Source organism: Ciconia boyciana, chromosome 2, assembly GCF_034638445.1.
Source record: "Ciconia boyciana chromosome 2, ASM3463844v1, whole genome shotgun sequence".
Classification (NCBI taxonomy): domain Eukaryota; kingdom Metazoa; phylum Chordata; class Aves; order Ciconiiformes; family Ciconiidae; genus Ciconia; species Ciconia boyciana.
In genome coordinates this window covers 88586169-88606651 of record NC_132935.1, presented here as the reverse complement: position 1 = coordinate 88606651, position 20483 = coordinate 88586169, and the positions used below count along the sequence as shown (strand labels likewise).

General features: G+C 36.2%; 1 long non-coding RNA gene across 1 annotated transcript in view; it reads left to right on the top strand.

Annotated features, from left to right (window-relative positions):
- The window catches only part of LOC140647616 (uncharacterized), a 57574-nt gene extending 46862 nt beyond the window's left edge, over positions 1–10712 (top strand). The window contains exons 2-3 of the long non-coding RNA XR_012040869.1: positions 9531–9594; positions 10672–10712. This is a non-coding gene — a long non-coding RNA (uncharacterized lncRNA). The remainder of the gene's footprint in view (positions 1–9530; positions 9595–10671) is intronic.
- Positions 10713–20483: the final 9771 nt, after the last annotated feature.

Below are 20483 nucleotides of genomic sequence, written 5' to 3'. Positions count from 1 at the left end.
CTGTGGGTTATTCTTCCAGAACTTATTTTCTTCAGGTAACATAATTCATGACAGCTCACTATGGACAAATAATGTGAGCTTCTGACTTTCCAATGTTGTGTTCGAAACATCTTACTCCTTGCTCAGATGTATTTGCAGAGGAAAGGAATTGCAAACTCAGAAACATCAAATACAGGCCTTTACTTTGGAACAATACTTCAGTTTCTTATTCTGTGGAAGTAGCTTCTCCATTGTTATTAAGATAGCCTTTTCCAAAAAGTAACTAAATGGTAGTGGGAAGAAATTCCATATTTATTCTTCCTCATTGTCTCCCTTATAAGTACAGTCTATGAGTTACAGAAAAGCTATTCAACTTCCAGGCCTGGAAATTCATTTAAATTCAGTCAGAAATAGAAAAAAAACATGTCATATCTTTTACACATGCTGCCTCCTTTTATGCCTTGTCCTTGGCAAAAAAGTCATGATCTAAAAAAAAAAAGAAAAAAAAATTACTAACGAGAAAAAGAACATCCAGGACACTGTTGCTTTTAGAAAGCAGAAATATGATTCAAAGAGTTCAATGCTGACGCATACTCTACTTTCAAGCATTTGTGATTATTTATTTCATTCTGAAAGTAGTGACTTTAATGGTGCTCTTTCATATGATTATAACCAAATTCCTATTTCCTCACAACTTTAGCTTACCTGCATGACTTTTATTTTTTTCCCTTCAGTAATATTTGTGTCTTTTCTTAATTTATATAAGTGCCTTTAAATTACAATTCACTAAAGAAATGATTTTTTTTTAATGCACTGTTGTTTCTGATGTTCAAAAACATGGAGAATAATCCTGCTAAATAAGAACAGATCATAGTGGTGATGGGTAAAAACAAATGCATTTACAAGGTCATTCCACAAATTCTTACACTGATTTAGGGTGAGGTTTATCAAAGCTTTTTAGCTATGTAGGAATACAAACAGATGCTTTAGAGAACCCCAAGTAGTTCCTAGCATCTTTTGAATTTAATATGAATTGCACATTTCTGTTTTGGAAAAGTACCAGCTTTCTATTTGCATCTTTAGACCCCTAAAGTCCCATTAAATTTGGGAAATAACGGTCATTATTTTGTAGTCATGCACTCCTAACAGTTCAAAACTACAACTGCAGCTCAAGTAGACATATTTGTCTAGCTTTATACTAGCTTTTCAGTGTAGTCTGAGTTTCAGGCTATTGTGCATACCTGTATTTGGAGTCCTTTAAAACTAATACATATATACTACCCAAAAGCTGCATTACACATCTGAATTGCCATATAATAATGATTTTAAAAAACTTTTTGTATGTACTTAAAGAACTTCCCTGATAAAGGATGTTTTCCAGAACATGTTCTACTTGTTTCTGGCTTATGTTGAGATCTCATGGCAAATATGATCCAAAATGTCTCTTGTTATACATATGTTCTTGTTATGTTTGTACTTAATTTCAGCTTATGTTTGTACTTCATTTCAGCAAGCACAGACTTTTGGCTATTTATGCTGGGGTCAGTTATCAAGAAATTAAGAGAAATGTGCAGTCTCCTTTAATAGTGAAATTATTTTTATTATATTTATGTACACTATTTATTTCCCAAAGGAGCTAATAGAGAATGCTATTAAATAAGAATGAATCTTCTCCTGATATTCCTGGTTCTTATTATGAAACTACTTCATAATTTTCATCCAACAAATGACTGACAGGGTTATTAGCCAACCAATGAGAAATTAAGACAGGTACTGAGATACCAGGCTTTGTTTCATTTGCTCAATTATATCTAGGTTAACTTTAATATTACTGCACTTAGTTTATCAAGTTCTTATGGAACCTCTAGTCCCCTAAGGAATCGAATATAAGACACAGGCTTTCTACTGCTCAGTTTTCACTGAAGTGCAATCAATCAGAAGGTACTTTCTGAAAGAGAGGAGCAGTTTATCTTGACCTCTAAGTGACTAAAGAAATCCCTATGCACTATCAAAGGTTGTCACAAAACTGACATTGACAGAGTGCAGTGCCAACTCCAAAATGCGCTACCCCTTCAACTGCATATATTTGCATCAATTTTACTATTTTGCATACATTGCAATATGCATGTATCATGACGTTTATGCTGAAAACTATGTTTTTCTACATACAGTACAAATTCCCAGCAAAAAGCCACATTCTGGACATCTGTATTCCTTGCACTTTAGCCTTTTTGTTTGATCTTGGTCCTCAAGGTAATAATGAAATGGTAATTTCAGGCCATGTATTGTTCAGCTTACCCAAATTAACACCTCATGCTTTCTACTGCAAGAGTTCCTTCAAGCAGTGAAAGATCGTGCTGCAGTGCTGTAAGCATTGCATAGATAAACATCCCATGCTGGAAGAATATACCACCTAAAGGAGAGCAGAAAGACAAACAAAAACAAAGTATCGTAAATTAAGAGCAGAGAATCCTTTGGTGAAATGATATAGTTTATATTATACAGAGGACCTTACAGACCCTATGGGTGTAAATTTTATAAATTTATGAGATGGATACAAAATGTCAGGAGAGAACACGGTAATAGACTCATGAGATTAGGAACATAAATGGGCTTTTGTGAAGGAACTAATCATTGGTGTTTTAATGCCCTGCTATCCATGGTGGCTTTTGATAGGCACTTTTTTTATGAAAAAAGGATAGAAAAAAATGATCATTATTTCAAGTTTATTTTGTCCCTTTTTACTTTTCCAGCCTCTTTTCTTTCTCCCATCTCTTTTTAGCAACTTAAACAACTCAGATATTCTACTTTACTGTCCCCTTCTGTTAGCCATTCTTATACAAAGCACTGTTCAAAATTATGCTTTAATCTGGGAATGCTCAGAGACACCTCAGTAGTTCTGATGCCTTCTTTTTCTCTCTCCTTTTCTTTCTCTTTCTGTCCTTCTCTTGAAAGGGAAACCTTCATATCAATATGCAGTAGAATATATAGCTTACAGATCTTGTTGGGAAGGACTTTATTGTTTTAATTTCATTGATTTTATGAATCTCTGGTACTTTTTAATAAAATTTTCCATTGAAACAGGAAGGAAAAAAACCCTCAAGACTTTTGCTGACAAGTAAAGAGCAGCCTTAAGAACAGCCTTGTCAGCTTTGGTGTATATATTTGGTCATAGTAATGCAGTTTATGCCAAGTTATGATTTTCTGGGTTATATTTTACATTTTTCCTTCTGGTGGTTTTTCTCTATTTCACCTATTCATTTTTTTCTTTTTCTTTTTCTTACTTTAAAAAGAGCTTTAATAACAAAAGGAACATGTTAAAAATTTTGTGGCAGAGAAATGTAGTGACTGCTAGATATGGATTTTCATAAAGGCTCTACTCTAAAAGGTATGAAATTTCTCCTAACTGAGAAAGACCTGCTCAATAGCTAGAGCAAGGACTAAACTTTATTTACATCTAGACTGAAAAATCACATCTGTCTGCTAAAAAAGTCCCACAACTTTGTTCTTGTTTTTAATATACCACGGTGACCTTTCATGTTGTTGCCATGCTTAGAAGCTGGCAACAACATGAATGTCAAATGAGTTAGTCACTTCAGTGTTATATACTGTAGGTTTATAAAACATTAAGTTTTAGTGATACAAATTATGAGCACTACCACTGACAACCCACAAAGCAATATCTTCAGCAAAGTACCTCTTCTGCCTGACCACAAACATTTACTTGGCTTTACTACTAGAATTCATACTTCTAAAATTCAGGAAGTGCATTACCACATATCAAATTTTAAAATAACCATCACCTTTTCACAGATTCCCTTTAGTGTTCAACTCCTGAAATAAAGTGTTTAAATCTTTTTTCAATACTATAAAAAGTGCTGAGTCTTTATAACCAACTCTCACCAGCTAGCTCTGTGCTAGCTATCAATACATCATAGGAATGATGCTGTTCTGATAATGTATTACGCTAATATATCATCAGTGTGACAATGCTCTATGATGGATGAGTAATACATCTTCCAGACAAAGATGTCAAATACAGACCTGCTTGGAAAAGGAACAGCTCCCCTCCCTGTGTATTATTCTAAGTTTATTATCTTAAAACTTTATAAACTGGTTTTAAAATTCCACTCAAGTTATTCATTTGGGCAGCCAACACATTCCCACATAGACAGGGAGGTTTGTCACAGCTCTGAGATCTGTTGAATCGACAGAGCTTTTCTTCACTTTCAGTGTGAGAGATGATGGAAAGTAACTCCCTTTTACATGCAACATATGGTGTTGCATAAGGCAATAAATGTCACCCTACAGAAGCTCATTACTAGATTAGAAAATGCACTCACTGTTTAGACAGTCTGTAATTTCTAATTCTAAGATAATTTGGCTTTTTTTCCTTCTTCTTCTCTTCTTCTTCTTTATGCAGTTTTCCATTTCCAACCAATTCTAGCAACTCAATTTTCTCTTCTTTGTGATAAATAGAATTGAAACAGTGCTTTCATTTGAGAAACTAGACATTGAAGCAATTCTACCTTTGGCTTGTTTCTTCTGTTAAATTTCATTGGGAGAGTTATGATTTAACTGAGACCATTTTTTCTTCCATTTCTTGTATAATGAAATTCCTGTACACTTAATTTCTGGACTACTATAACTGCATGTCTCTTGAAAGGTTTATCTTTTGCTCTTTTTTAACTTTGATACAGAATGAGGGGTCTGTACAAAATGAAAATATACAAGTACACCAGGAAATATACTGCCATTAGATTTTAAGCAGAAAACCTGACTGATAACAAACCTTCCTTCTGCTAAAAAATGGTTACATATAGACGTCAGAACAGTTGGTTTTGTCATAGGTTACAATATCAATAAAGCAACTCTTCTGAAAGGCCCAAACTTTCTCCTCTCATTGACCCATCAACATCAGTGAGAAAAACAGTGTAAATGATTTGTATCAGATATTAAATAAAACTATATATAAAAATGTTCTGAAGGAAAGATGGATTTGTAATTGGATATTGTGAGTCTTCAGGACATTGGGATTCAATTGGTAGTTCTGCTATAGATTGCTTCCTTTGTAATCTTACTTAAATCACTTTTTAATAAGGGCCTCAGATAGTACAATGATGGCCATGACAGAAAAAGGCACTGAAATGCATGAATATATAAAAAAGAAGACAAAGAGGATGTCAAAATACCTTCTTTGAGAATCTAGCTAATATGGGACCAAGAGGCACAAAGTTAGGAAACTAATACTCTGTATAGTCAAATAAGAGGCAGTAGCCAACAGAGAACATATAAGAACACTTAAATTACTTGCATTCCCTATCTTAAAAACATGGTATTAATTTCCTTCTCACTATCATAATTTCTTCTTAATTTTTCAGAAGTGCGGTCATTGTTGCTATCAATATGAGGTAGATATATAAAATTCAAAATATATGAAGAAAATTTTATTATAATATATCTGAGAAAGAAAATAGTAATAGCTGTAGAAATTAGAAATATTTGTTTATGTTTTCTGTGTCCATGCAATGCACATTATTTGAATGCCAGGCTACTGTCTCTTTATATTCTTATAGTACAGGAATAAATCTTAATTAGTTTGGTCTGCTTTCTATTTCAGCATATTAAAAATCAAAGGGAATTGTGTTATATAAAACATTTGGTTCAATAAATCATACTGAAAATAAAGGAATAAATAAAATTGAACTGTGAAAAATATTATTTTCCATCTTTCCATAATAAAGTTCAGTAAGCTACTTACTGTAGAAATATTTTTTTAAAAAAGTTCTTATTTCAGATTATAAATATAGAAACTAAAATGATTAATTAGCTTTAGAGATACAATATAACTTTATTAATGCTTAGTCTCTCAGAAGAATAGAATTTTAGCAGATTCTAAATGAAAAGTTACACCATATGAATAGGAAATAGTCCTTGCTAATTTTCTAAAGTAAAAAAACATATCATCTATAATTCTATTCTCTTGCCTTATCCAATGGTATTATATATTAGACTTATTGAATTTATATAATTGCAGAAAGCTTAAATTATTTAAGAGAAACTATACTTCATTGAGTTTAGCATTATTATTAAATTTAGAATCTCTTTAGTAGAAATGAGATCAGATGTAAAAACTCCCCAAGGAAAGTGACAAACCATTTGTGAAATGCTTCTTAGAGATTGTCATGAATAAGAACAATTAATTTGCTCTTTTAAAATGAGCTCAGATCTTAAATCTTATCTTGTATGTTGTATCAAAGCACCAAAAGTTCACATCACATTTCACATTTCATAAGATCTGGATATCTAGTGTTTCTAGCCTTATATGTTTCTAAAGCCATATAAGGCTTTGATTATGCTTTATTTATACATTGTTGATCTTGCAAGATGATGAACATCTCCAAGAAATATCAAACCTCCTCTACTTTCATTAGAAGTTAACGAAATTGATGTTTTTTTCTCAGCAATTTCAGTGCCAGACTTATAATGTTAGAATTTAATTCTTTCACATTATTATATTAAAGATTTGGTATTCATATTTAGTTGAAATATACATTTAAAAAAATGGATTCTCATTTGAGTGATTTAGGCTTTCCTAGGCAGCCTATTTTGATTTGCAAAATTGTAAAATTAAAGATGGTTATGAAATTCCCTATATTTACCAGTGGCCTCTCCTACAAAACTCAATTATTCTGCAGTCCAGGCCCAAAGAAAAAAAAAAATCAAAACCCAGCATATTTTTTTTAATGGTCTGAGTTTTCAAAAATTTACATTTTAGATTATAATAATTTCAAGAAGGAGTGAAGACTGGGATACAGGTGAAGGGATTTTGTTCTGAACCCATTTCAGAACTTCCTACTATGTCTTTCTCAGTTTGAAAGAAGTTCTGTATAATATATGAAGACCTCTTTTAAAATTATTCCATTTTGGGATTTCACCATTTCACATTAGCCTGCTCGTTCTTCACTATATGTTTGCAATCTGTTAAGATAAATCAATGCTACTTGAAAACAACAATGTACAATCATTATCAATCCATAGGTCTAGAACTAAAGGGCAGAAAAGCCCCATTTATTCTATATCTAAGAAATGTTTTCAACATTGAAGTCTTTTCTGCCTGACGGAATTCTAAAGAAGCTTGATCAATTAAATTTAGGATAATGTGGATTTGTTGTCATAAATACTTCTAAAAATAGAGAGAATATGCTGCCCTTAAAATCTAGGATAATATAATTTTAACACTAGTTCTCCCACAAATAGATAACACTAAAACAACCTGAGATAAATCAAAGGACTGTGTACTTGTGAAGGCAGTAGATTGTTTTATCTTAAGGTTTAAAGACAGGCAATTCTCCCTCTCTTCTACCCACGAGAACCCTCCTTTTATTTTAATGGGAGTAAATCCCTATCATTTTGCCTTCTGAGTATTTAGATGTCCTTTTTTAGTAACTGTATGAGTGGAAGTTCCTTATGTGGAATGACTTTAATCAGATGCAGTATAAATAAACCATTGCTATACCCTAATTTGAAGCAGGTGGCTTATAAAAAGAATATTGACTCCAGGAAATAACATTAAATAGAATAATTATATATAACATGTAAATAAATAAACCTTTGTGTTAAGTATTACACAAGATTATAGATCTCCTATTAAAAAAAATTATAATTGTGGAAGATAAAAATACAGATCAAAACTATATGCAAAAATAGAAAAAAAAAAAATTCAAAATCCCCAAGAGGATAGAATCATAAATAACAATTAGAGTCAATTTAAGGGCCATAGACGGGAATATACACAGGAAGGTTCATCTACTAACTCAAATTAAGAGGCAGTTTCATCTTTGCCCTGCCACCTGAGCAAGAGCTTATGTGCCCATTTTTTCATCCTAATATCATGTAGATAACTACAAGGATTACAAGGTAACAGTTGGATGGTAAGCTGTGGGTGAAACTGTCATTAATCTAGTGATTTCACTTCTGGAGAACTAAAACACTCAAACTACTTTCCTGGGCTGCCAATTATTGTAAATATAGACAAATAGCATATAAGGATTATATAATGTGAGGTAGACCACACTGTTACTTGTGGAGTTGTTTTATGACCTAGTTTCTGAATTAACTTCTGTATATGCACAGTGTATATTTCCAGAGGTCCCGGAAGAGTCAGACCACGGGGTAAACTAAAGAGGCTTAAGCAAGATGGTGCTGGCTACCTGCTTCTTTTATGTTAGCTAGACAGCCGGGAGCAACAAGTGCTTATTCTAGTGCCTTGCTGCAACCTGTTATTAAGAGAAGCTTCTCTGAGCATAAATTAGGTCAAAATCTTCAGGTCTAGAGTACAGCAAACTTTTTCCAATAGAAAGCATTCCATATACAGTTTTAGAAGTGATACAGAGAATGCAAAAATGCGTGGGAGTCTGCATGTGTATAACACTGGTTTCCATGCATAAAAACATGGCCTTTAATGACACAATCCAAACGGTGCAGTGGAAGAGAAACAAATATCTTACTACTTCTAAAAATATGGAATACTATTTTTCTTAATAGCACTGATATTTTTAAAGAAAATGTCTGAGAGTAGGATCACTGATAAAAACCTTATTAATTAATCACAAAATTTTTGGAATGTTATGTAGCTTCAATACACTTTGAAAGTTATGCTAGGCAGAAATCTTGTATACTTCACAAGATATTTAAGGCTACTGTCTCCACCTACATGCTTGCTTGTTATTTCTTTTCAGCACAGCTAAATGCAAAGACCTCCACCTTGAGTAAGATTTGTAGCATGTACTAAGCAAAGTCCAGGTTATTTACTGGAAAAAGGCAAGGGAACTGTCCCAAAGGACAAAGAAATTGTCCTTTGAAGTATGTGAGATCTTAATGGATGAAGAACTCTACACTTTCCTGTCCCTCAGTGATAGGAAATGCAAAAAATATATGGTTACTTATATAAAGAAATAGCAAGGAGTAGAAGAAGAATGCAAAGAGATGGGATTTTATCTCTGCTAATCTCACTGGTGAAACAACATTTAGACAGTCCGAACAGTTTCACTGTTTATAGTTTTCTAAAATTAAGTTGGGGGGGAAAAAAAAAAAGAGGGATTACAGAAAAAAAGAGCCATGTATTGTAAACAACTGATGGAGAAAAAGATCATTGGTAAGGAGTACTCTGGCACCTTGATTTGTTTATTTTATCAAAGAGAAGATTCAGTTTGATGACAGTACATAAATATCTTCATGAGAACAAAAATACAGTACTATGAAGTTCTTCTATTACCAGAGAAAGGGATAATAAAAATTCACTTCTGGGACCTGAAATCAAATGAACTCAACTGCAAAGAACATCTTTCTTTTCCTTTTGACTGATCAATCTTTTGAATAAATGTGTCATTTCATGACCTGTAAAGGTTAGGCATACAGAATTTAACCTTTTAAAGAGGTTTGCTGCCTTCTAGCTGAGAAGAAGAACGTTAAGAGAATTTGTGTTTGTAACTTGCATATTCCTAGCCTTTCAATTTGTATATGCTCACTTTTTTTTGCAACTTGTCCAGCCTACCTGTCCTTTCGTTCCAGCTTTGCTCCACATCTCCTCTCCCTCCTGGGGCCAGTCTACAGGTGAGTTTTAACTTGTTCATGAGTTAGCATCCTGAATTACCTCCATTCCCTAGCTTGTCCACTCTTCTTTAAAGACCTGTTTCTTTAAGAGACCCGTGATCCTGGAAAGAGCTATACCTTCCCCACACTGAACACTGTTACACTGTAAAACCTAAACCAAACTTTGGCCCTGTAAATATTTCCATTCATGTGTTTATGCAATAATTTTGAAAGAAACAAAATTACTGAAGTACCAAAAAGCTCCAAGTGCAATACTTTGTATACTTACTTTGATGTGACAATTTCTTGTCACACAAGCAAGAACAACAAGCTTCCCTATTTTGGTTTAAAAAAAACCTTTTTTTTTTTTTTTTCCAAAAATGAGCTATCAACAGCATAAAGAACTATGAATTTGGCTTTTTTTGTGTAGCTGTGAGGGGTTTTTTGGCATGCACAGCTATCATCAGTTTCTCTGGTTTGTATTACAGTTATGACATCCTCTATTGCATTACTTTTTGATAGGAATCAACAATAATAATCCTGAGGCCCAAAAGCATATTTTATGTTCAAAAAATCAGCATTAGATTTCAAGTCGGATATTGTATTACAAGTCTAGACAAAGTAACAGTTAACCAAATAACCCTCTCATTTCCATAGGATCATGTCTACCTGAGGGGGGTGGAGGGTGCCTTAAACTCTTCTGCCCAGATTCCAAGCAGGTTAGAAAAAAAATTAGCCATAGCCTGGGGGCTGTATAGCTCCATCACTGAGGCACTTTGCCTATGCAAATTTTCAGAGTCAGGCACACCACTACTAACACAACTGTCTGGCTTCCAGGCAGACAACTTGGAGTATGGGCACAGGATTTTGGGAGGAGAAGGAGAAGAGCATCCGACAAAACCTCTGCCAAAGTCAATGAATACTACCATGAGGAAAAAAAACAAACCAAAACAAAAAGAAAAACCAAAAAAACTAAAAATTCAGTGTTACAAACTGATGTCCCTTGATGTTTTGATACAGGCTGCCACTATTAAGAAGGCAGGGAATGAGTAATAGAGTTATGATAATTAATCAGTCCTTTTCTCTTTCTCTCCTTAGCTTTTCCACATATGCCTCAAGGAAGACAAAATGTAATGCAGTTAAGACATCATAAAATAAAAATGAAAAGTCAATATAAGCAGTCTATTATGGAAGTGGACATAGAGTACCCAAAAGTCATCACAAAAAGGGGGGAAAGGCATTTAAAAAGCTTTGGTCTTCAAAAGTGAAGAGGTGGACTTCTGTGGATCTGCGTTCTAAAAGTTATCACTGCAAATGTTCATGGATGTACCAACTTACACACCATCTCTTACGCTTTATCACCAAAAGCTTCGTTCCTCTCAAAGCAGCTTTAAAGAAGTGAGAAAATATTGCAGTTTACTATTGATGAGTCCTATCACAAAATTGTACCTACTGTGTTATAGTTATTATCATCATATATCACTCTCTTTAGTTTACATTATATTGAATTACTCAATTTTTATCACTACAAAATAATTCTAAGACAAAACATCAAAACTTGCACAACTCATGATTATTTCTATAATTTTATGGGGCTTTCTCATGATCTTTCCTTTTTTTCAGATTATACTTGAAATAACAAAGAATATCCTGTGAATATACAAGAGTCTGTGGACAGATTGCATCTGCAGAACACCGGACAGAGGCTCAGTTTCTGAGCATAAGTGTTCTATTAACTTTTGTTTCATAATATCAGATTATATCACACAGATAAATCCAATATAAACCCTTGTTAATATTATTGTATAAAATAAATAATAGACACCCTTGACATCATTCTCTGATAAGACTAGCTAATAATGTGCTATTAAAAAGTACACAGAAAGATTTGTGATATACTTTAAAGTCTTCACATCACTGCTTGCAAACTCCTTAATCTTCAAAATTATAGCCAAATTAAACAATTTGATTCAGTTTACAGAGTAACAGTATTTATGGCTATAATTTACATGAAGGAATTCTTTAGCAGATTCTTGTTTTCCCCCTCCTGCATATCTCTGTGTTTTCCTTTGAAAAACATGTATCTTATGAAAAGCAAATATAAATACTTACATTTATCATTACTTGCCTTTTAGGTTATACAATAAAGCTATGCAGGTTTTCTACTACATACAGTAATTCCCTAAGTTAGAAACAGAATGTTCCTCCCACACCAAATCCTGAACAAATGCAGAGTAAAATTGCTTGGTATAATGCTGTGATATGTCAGCTGCCAGGCAAAATGTACTTATTTGGAATTTCTTTACTGGACAAAAGGTCACAACTCAGACATACTTACACAGCAGATCTCTTAAGTCTGTCACACCAAACAGGAGACACTGAACTTACCCTTTACCTTGCGCCTCTTTTCCCTCGTAAGTCACCTCTAGACATGCCTCTGTTACCCAGCCACTGGTGTAGGCTTACCTCCCCAGGTGTGACCCTATGCACATTGCAGAACCAGGCATGTGCCACAGGACATCTGGGTAAAAGTAACAGAAGTTTGAGAAAACTCATGTCTCTTGTCCATCTCTTCTCTTCAGATGTACCCTCCCATCCCACTCCTCTAACATGGCATCCATCCCACACACCAGCTCTCTGTTCCAGTCTAGCTACCAAGGAAAAACACAGCAAGGAGACATGCAAACAAACTGTCCCCTCCTGCCCCAAGAGACACTCAAATGATTGCAAATAGTGCCAGATAGATGGTAGAAAATGTACTAGATGGTACAAAATTACCCACAAGGTCAAACATTCACCAATTTATAGCATACCGCCATAAAAAAATCACTATCACCAACTGTACCATATTTCCAGCATTTTAGACTTACAATGAATACATTGGCGATAAGAAAGATTAATGCAGAGAAGGCAAAATTCACTGTACAACAGAATACAAGACATGATTCTAGATTGCATTCTTGCAGCTTCTTGTCTGGGGTCACAGAATTTCTCAGGTGCCCCAGCATGCTGTCATGACCTTTCTCCAGTTAAACACCCCAGAAAGAGAGCCACCACCAGCAGATGTAAGAAGCCTGAATTCTTCTTGCACCATTATGCTAACCAGAACAGTTTATCTGAAACTAGTGCAAAAGGTAAGAAACCAGTCTCTCTTTGAGCTGAAAATATTTTGAAGTACTGTATGAGGATACCTGTATTGGAGTGGACATAACAATAAATATCAGTGTAAGTCACTGTGCAGACCTTGCCTTTTGCTTTCTCTCACTGTAGTGTTTAAACAAAGGTAGACAGAAAAGGATTGTCATTATCATGGGTTCTTCTCTTGTATTCAAGCAAAGATTGCAGAATTTGGAGGCAGGAAGGAATGAGATAAGAAGGAAGGGAGGAGGGCAAGGAGGGAAGTGACAGCATTTATTTATGACTGCGAAATAACTCAGAACTGATATTCTGACTTAAATATCAGTATCCCAAGTTCAGCATTTTTGCTCTACGTACTTATACCATTGTCATGCTCATAGTTTGGAGGACAAAAGCTGATATTATTCATTCAGTAGGTAAAAATGAGAAAATTTTATTGGAGAAAGCTTTTTCTTGTTTTTCCATAAGAAAAAGCAGAGAAATTGATAATTTTTTTAAGGCTTGTCTCTTCTGTACCACAATACAGCAGAAGTAATTTTGTTCTCTCTCAAAAAAAGAGTCTCTATATGTTTAATGGATTTCTGGTTGATCTGATTTTGGGCAAAAGGTTACCACGTGCTTCTGGCTGGCAAGCTAAATTCTTGTTTTCACTTCACTAGAATCTTGTTCAGAGGACATGGTTCAATTGAACTGAACTAAAGGGTTATGATCATGCATAATACGGGCACAGTTCTTGATAGTTACACAGAGGTGATCTGAAACTGTTTCTTCTGCAACTTTGACCTTAATATTGTGCAATAGCATTCTGAATTTCAATAAATCTCAAAAATTCATTATCATTCATACAAGACCTTCACATGGGCTTTGCTTTGAATCATTCAATGTCTTTTAATATTAGCTCATGTTTTTAATTAAGATATGCACAATATACGAAATTTCACTAAGTGTCTTTCAAGAAGCTTTGATGATAATGCAAAATGATGCAAAGGAAAGTCTTTGCTTTTAATAACTCCAAAATTATATTATTCTGGAGTATATTTCTGAGGGCTTGATTCATTTTGTGGGGGAGGGGAAGAAAAGGGTATTTCAGTATTGTTAATTAAGATGAAGATTCTCATTAACTGAAGCAAATGTTAAATGGCCCAAGGGAGTGTATAAATAATAGGCTCACTAATAAACTGTGGTATATCGAAGCTGAGGAAAATAACTTTAACAATGCTTTTGCAGATTTACTAATTACAATAGCTTCCAACAGTGCCAGATCAACCTGCAAAGAACTTAAACTACCATTTGTTCTGTTTCCAGAAGTGCTTCAGAATAATTAAACTGTTTTGAATCAAAGTTGCTCAACCTGCTTATTAAAATAAAAATAGGAAAAATAGCGGTTATAATATTGTGGACTCCTGGTGGCCATATATTTCATAATTGAAATAGCTCTTTCCTAAAAGGGCAGTACTTCTGGAAATGAAATACATTAATATACTTACATTTTATTCTAATTAACTGTAGTGGTTAGTAAGTGCTTTATTGTTTCAGGAAGATGATTTTGCCATTATGAAAGCTATCACATGGTAAACAGTGGTACTCATCAGTGGTTCTAGTCTTTTCAGAATGACAGCTCTATAAAAAGTCAGTGTTATGCATGGATCTCCTACACATAAGAAACTAAAGGATGGTATGTGTTTCAAAGCTTTTTTTTTTAAATCTAAAATTGTATCACTATTGTCATGGGTTAACCCCAGTAGGCAGCTGACCCCCATCCAGCTGCTTGCTCACTCCCCCCCAGTGGTAAGGGGGAGAGAATTGGAAGAGTAAAAGTGAGAAAACTCATGGGTTGAGATAAAGACAGTTTAATAGGGCAAGAAAATGCTGTGCATGCAAGCAAAGCAAAACAAGGAATTCATTCACTACTTCCCATTGGCAGGCAGATGTTTAGCCATGTCCAGGGAAACAGGGCTTCATCACTTCTAATGGTCACTTGGGAAGACAGATGTCATAACTCTGAATGTCTCCCCTTCCTACTTCTTTCCCCCAGCTTTTATTGCTGAGCATGACGTCATATGGTATGGAGTATCCCTTTGGTCAGTTGGGGTCAGCTGTCTCAGCTGTGTCCCCTCCTGACTTCTTGTGCCAGCCTACCCATTGGCAGGACAGTGTGAGAAGCAGAGAAGACCTTGACTGTGTGTAAGCACTGCTCAGCAATAACTAAAACATCCCTGTGTTATCAACACTGTTTTGGTCAGAAATCCAAAACAGCATCATACGAGCTGCTATGAAGAAAATTAACTGTATGCCAGCCAAAACCAGTACAACTATAAACAATCATTTACTATGGAAAGGTTGACTAAGTTCCAACAGGCTCAAGAACACAGAAAGTGGTAGAATCACAATATAATTTTGCTTGAAAGGAATCTATGGAGATTACCTGATTTAATCCTTTGCTCAAAGTGGAGTCTTCAACGTTAGATCAGGTTGCTCTGAGCTTTATCCAGGTGAGTTTTGAAAACCTCCACAGACAAGAGTTTTCACACTCTCTTTTACCAGCTTGATTCAGTGTTTACCACTCTCATCATGAACACTTTTTCAGCATATGCAGATAGATTTTCCCTTTTCACAACTTATGACTACTGCCTTTTGTCTATTGGCTTTGACTCTGTCTGAGAAGAGTCTTTTCTATAACTCACCATTATGGAGTTAAAACCAGCAATTAGATTCCCCATACCCTTCTCATCTCCAGGCTAAGAAAAGCCATATCTCTCAGTCTCTCCTCGTGTATCATTTCCTAGCCCCCTGACCACCTTAATGCTACTCTTTGACTCTCCAGTTTGTCAGTCTCCCTCTGGTACTAGCAGAGCACCAGAGGTCCACTTGCATTTCTTTCCTTCCTTCTGCCTTCCTGTCTTCCTTCCTACCTTGTAACTACGCATTAATTGTTTCTTTATGTGTTGTGGAAAGAAAAAGAAGCAGCTTCTCTTCTCCATAAGAGGCTTACTTTCAGAGCAATGGAATAATAAAGGGAGATAAATTCCTTCTTTGCTTACTTATGGTATTTTGAAACACAGCTATCCTGCCTTTTCCAGCCTCCCATTATTAAATTAATATTCCAGTTGTGTCTACCCATGTGTGTACCCAAAAACTTTAAAAACATCTGTTGCCTGCAAGTTTTGGGACATCTACTTACAAGACAAGCAAGGGAGAACTAAAAGAGTAGAGACTTGTTTATTCTTTCTTTTGGCACATGAATAGAGCCACCTTGGACACTGTCTTCTACAAACAACAAGTGATTTTCAATATTTTTTGTCTTTAATTCTTCTCACACTTTTCCCATATTCAGTAAGAACTATCTGAAAAATCTCATTAATCTACTCTTCCTTTGGTGGCTCTGTTTGTGTCTTACATTTTCAGCATCAACAAGCCATGAGCAATCATCAGCAGAAAATCTATTGAAACAATTACCTTCCCAGAACTGACTTTGGTTCTTAACCATACAAGTGTTCCTTTAATTAGTTGTGACATCCTCCTGACAGATCACTCCATTCCCTTGTACCTGATACAATCTGGAAGGTTAAAATACAAAAAGTTGTGCAAACAAAGACTTTGAAAGACATGTATTCATGAAAACTTTTAGTTTAGTGGTATATTGAGTATAATCTCTAAACCTTTGGCAGGGGAGAACTTAAACTTCAGAATGATGATGAAACCTAAGGTGAAATTTTGATGAAACATCTGAAATAGAATTTTCAAAAGCACATGAAATTGGTCTACTATCACTTCTATTTCATGAACAGATACTTTTCAACACAAAATTAATAGGGAAAAGAGCTAGGGACATTGTTGATAGCTTTTAGATAACAACATTTTTTGTTTAATGTTTAACACTGTGCAGATACTCTGATCGGTTGCCTACAGCTTTGTTGGTGTTAAAAAAACCCCTTACAATAGTTTAAAAACTACAGAAGGGAGATCAGAATTGGCTTGTAAACTTTACGTTAAAGTGAAGTTTCTTCACTACTGGGATATTTCTTTAACTTAGAATCATAGAATAATAGAATCATTACGGTTGGAAAAGACCTCTAAGATCATCGAGTCCAACTGTCAATCCAACACCTCCATGCCTACTAAACCATGTCCCCAAAGTGCCACATCTACACGTTTTTTTAACTCCTCCAGGGATGGTGACTCCACCAGCTCTCTGGGCAGCCTGTTCCAATGCTTGACCACCCTTTCAGTAAAGAAATTTTTCCTAATATCCAATCTAAACCTCTCCTGATGCAACTTGAGGCCATTTCCTCTCGTCCTATCGCTAGTTACTTGGGAGAAGAGACCGACCCCCACCTCTCTACAACCTCCTTTCAGGTAGTTTTAGAGAGCGATAAGGTCTCCCCTCAGCCTCCTTTTCTCCAGGCTAAACAACCCCAGTTCCCTCAGCTGCTCCTCATAAGGCTTGTTCTCCACACCCTTTACCAGCTTCGTTGCCATTCTCTGGACACGCTCCAGCACCTCAATGTCTTTCTTGTAGTGAGGGGCCCAAAACTGAACACAGTATTCGAGGTGCGGCCTCACCAGTGCTGAGTACAGGGGCACAATCACTTCCCTAGTCCTGCTGGCCACACTATTTTTGATACAAGCCAGGATGCTGTTGGCCTTCTTGGCCACCTGGGCACACTGCCGGCTCATGTTCAGCTGGCGTTCAACCAACACCCCCAGGTCCTTTTCTGCCGGGCAGCTTTCCAGCCACTCCTCCCCAAGCCTGCAGCGTTGCATGGGGTTGCTGTGACCCAGGTGCAGGACCCAGCACTTAGCCTTGTTGAATCTCATACAAATGGCCTTGGCCCATCGATCCAGCCTGTCCAGGTCCCTCTGTAGAGCCTTCCTCCCCTCAAGCAGATCAACACTCCCGCACAACTTGGTGTCATCTGCAAACTTACTGAGGGTGCACTCGATCCCTTCGTCCAGATCATCAATAAAGATATTAAACAGGACTGGCCCCAATACTGAGCCCTGGGGAACACCACTTGTGACCGGCCACCAACTGGATTTAACTCCGTTCACCACAACTCTCTGGGCTCAGCCATCCAGCCAGTTCTTTACCCAGTGAAGAGTACACCCACCTAAGCCATGAGCCGCCAGCTTCTCTAGGAGAATGCTGTGGGAGACAGTGTCAAAGGCTTTACTAAAGTCCAGGTAGATAACATTTACAGCCTTCCAAATTCCATTAGGAATTCTATGTATATTGGAAAATTGGAAACAACACCACAAAGAATGGAAAGTGACTGGGTTTGGGTTTTTTTAGGAAAAAAAAAGGCCATTGACCTTTAGGCCTTTAGACCACTGACACCCTACCCCCCTCTATACTCCCCACACCCCCAGCAAAAACCTTTAGGTTAACCGTGAAAATTTGGTAGAAGGAGAATATTTCTCCTTATGAACTTATAAATGATCAGCTTTATAAATAACCACATCTCAAGTCCACATTTCAAATAATTTTTATCTGGGAGAGGAAACTTTTTTCTATGCCATTAAGTCCCCGGTATTGCTATACTGAAATTATTTTAGAAAAGGGGTTTTTTTGTTTGTTTTTGCTTTTTTCTTAACAATATATTTTTTCAAAATATCTGTTATTCTGATCAGATAAAGCTGAGCCAGGCATACCCACACACAGGTTTTTAAAGAGCCTACACATCTCAGATATCAGGCTTTTAAAAGGCTTATTCATCTTTCACTGTCAGAACTGGTCTCTTTTACATTTCTTTGTCACCAAATCTATTCTGACTCCTCCACTATAGGAAACCATTGAATAATCATAATTGAAGTGCACAGTTGAACACAACCATAAACCTCAATACACACCTTTGGACACCCTTAAACAGGCACTCAGGCACTATTTTAAGAAATAAAAAATAACAAATATTAATTTGATACCAAGACCTCCATTAAAGGGCATATCTTTCTCCAGCAAAGCAATCAGATTTATCTGCATTTCAAATGCATGGCTATATCTCACTGAGGTCAGCAAGGAGAAACACACATATAAGGAAAGCATGTGGTTAAATACCTTCTTTAAATGGATCTCTGTATTGGATGATCTCTCAAGGATCTATAATAACAGAGCTCTCGTTTCATTTTTAGAAATAAAAAAGTCACTTCAGACAATTATTTTGTTTCTACTGCTTCAGTTGTCATTTGTTGCTGCTTTTTTTTTTGTTTTGACTTTTTTTTTCCTTGGTGGAGGGGGTATAGAAACAGGAGGAGCATGTAAAGCCCAGCAGTGGATACCCGCGTAGTGACTCATGCTGAATCATACCATTTAGCCAGTGAGCATAGCAGGATTCAAATTTGCAGCACCTCATCAACATCAGGGAGAAAAAACCCCAAAACTATAGCTAGTTTAATTGCATCTGCGCTGACTTCATAGCTACATCTAAGTGGACTGACTGTGGTTGAATCAATAGCCGTCTGATCTTTTTCACTGAACTAGGTCTTTTTCACTCTCTTAACTGGGAGAAAACACTGATGAACAAACCTCTAGCCTTGCCTGTCCAGTCAATGTGTTTTTCAGCATGGGATCTGAATCAGACAGACTCAGATCTGTTCCAGCCCTCTTCCTTAGCTCCAAACCCATCACATCAGCAGTCACTGACATCCTGGATAAACAAGATTCACTTAGTAACCATTGTGACAAGACAGGTTAATTGTAAAATATTGTGTGTTGCTAACTCTTGAAGCAGCAAAGAAAGCAATTAATGTAAACTAAGTTGAAGAAGCACCTGCTGTGTGTGTTTTCAGAGTGGTCTTTTCCAGGCAATTAATTCAATTGCCCAAAATGTAAATATCTGAGGAGGTAAGCATAACAGCATATGAAAACACTTGCAGTTCAAACTGCTTCTTTTTCTGTCAAATGTTGAAACACACTAAGGCAGATTCCCCACCTGGTGTAAACTGTATATACTTCACTGATTTCAACTGATAGTTTTCCCCATTCAGTATATGGCTAATTCACTTTTCCACACATAGGATGTAAGTAGGAATAAAGAAACAGAAATGCAAGCTAAGAAATTTACCAAACCTACAGCTTCCCTACCTTTTTGTAACACTGTATGGATATAAAGTGTTAGGGAGCCAGGTGCGTGCAGGACTGTGTGCATCCCCTTCCTTCCTCTTCAGAACTGGTGCATCCTGTGAAAGTGGAAGACCAGGGGCCTTGGTAGGTCACTTGCTCCACCCTCCTGTCAAGACAAGAGCTGTGGTAACTAAAAAATTCCAAGCAGGTTTTTATCTAACAGGATAAAAACCGGCAGTGATGGAGCCTCCACAGCTCCAAAAGAAATCTGCGGAAGCAACTACTGCATCAATAAAACAGAACACAAGCACTGTAAATGGAACTTTTACTATGAATTTAATATGAGCAGAATACACTGAGAAGACGACTATGGAGCAAATCAATCCATAATTTAATCACACTGAATGCAGTGGAAAAACTCAGGGGATTAGGTCTCTATCTTGCAGGTGTAACTTTCATTAAAAAAAAAAAAAAGTAAGATGATGCTGTTATCACTGACTTTCTTTAAAGCAACGTTTCACTTTCAAAATAACAATTTATTTTATTTCTCCAATAATCAAGTCTACATAGGTGACTTGAAGCATCACTACATGCCAGTCCACAAGGACACCTGCATGGCTTGCAGAGCGCACTCCCCTCCCCTGGGGGTTCGGCTGCCGGGGCTCAGGGCCAGGGCAGCCCCAGCCCCCAGTCTCAGCAGCTGCTCCTGGCC